This window comes from Corapipo altera, unplaced genomic scaffold (assembly GCF_003945725.1).
Source record: "Corapipo altera isolate COAL_440 unplaced genomic scaffold, ASM394572v1 45, whole genome shotgun sequence".
In the NCBI taxonomy this organism is placed as follows: Eukaryota; Metazoa; Chordata; class Aves; order Passeriformes; family Pipridae; genus Corapipo; species Corapipo altera.
Window position 1 is genome coordinate 9,343,325 of NW_020884877.1, and position 475 is coordinate 9,343,799.

General features: G+C 79.6%; 1 protein-coding gene across 1 annotated transcript in view; it reads left to right on the forward strand.

Annotated features, from left to right (window-relative positions):
* The first annotated feature begins 71 nt into the window (after positions 1–71).
* The window catches only part of RAPH1 (Ras association (RalGDS/AF-6) and pleckstrin homology domains 1), an 86,264-nt gene continuing 85,860 nt past the window's right edge, over positions 72–475 (forward strand). The window contains 1 exon segment of the mRNA XM_027636757.1: positions 72–383. The gene's annotated coding sequence lies outside the window, so the exon portion shown is untranslated.

The following is a 475-nucleotide window of genomic DNA, read 5'->3' on the forward strand; positions in this document are numbered from 1 at the left end:
GAAGTGAGCGGCGGGGGGGCCCGGGCGGCGGCGCTGGGGCGGCAGCGGCGCGCGGGGGGCGGTGTCTCCCTCCGCTGCCGGGCAGGGACGCGCCTCGGCCACCGGGCGGAGGCGGCTCCGCGCTCGGCGGAAACAAGGAGCGGGAAAGAAAGGAAGGGAGCGGCGGAGGGAACCGGTATCGGCGGCCACCATTAGCGGCCGCGGGACGAGCGGCTACAGCAGCAGCAGGCGCCGCCGCCGCCGCCGCGGGGGTCTGCGGGCGGAGCGGAGCCGGGTGCCGCCGCCGCCGCCGGCAGCGAGCGGGAACGAGCCCGCCGCCTCGCCCCTCTGTTCTGCGGGGCGGTGCCGCTGCCCGCCGGGGGCTCCCCCGGAGCCGGGGCGAGGTGAGTGGCGGAGCCGCATTCGCGTCGGTCTTGTCTGGGAGAGCGGGCGGTGGCAGAGCCGGCGGTGGCAGAGCCGGCGGTGGCAGAGCCGG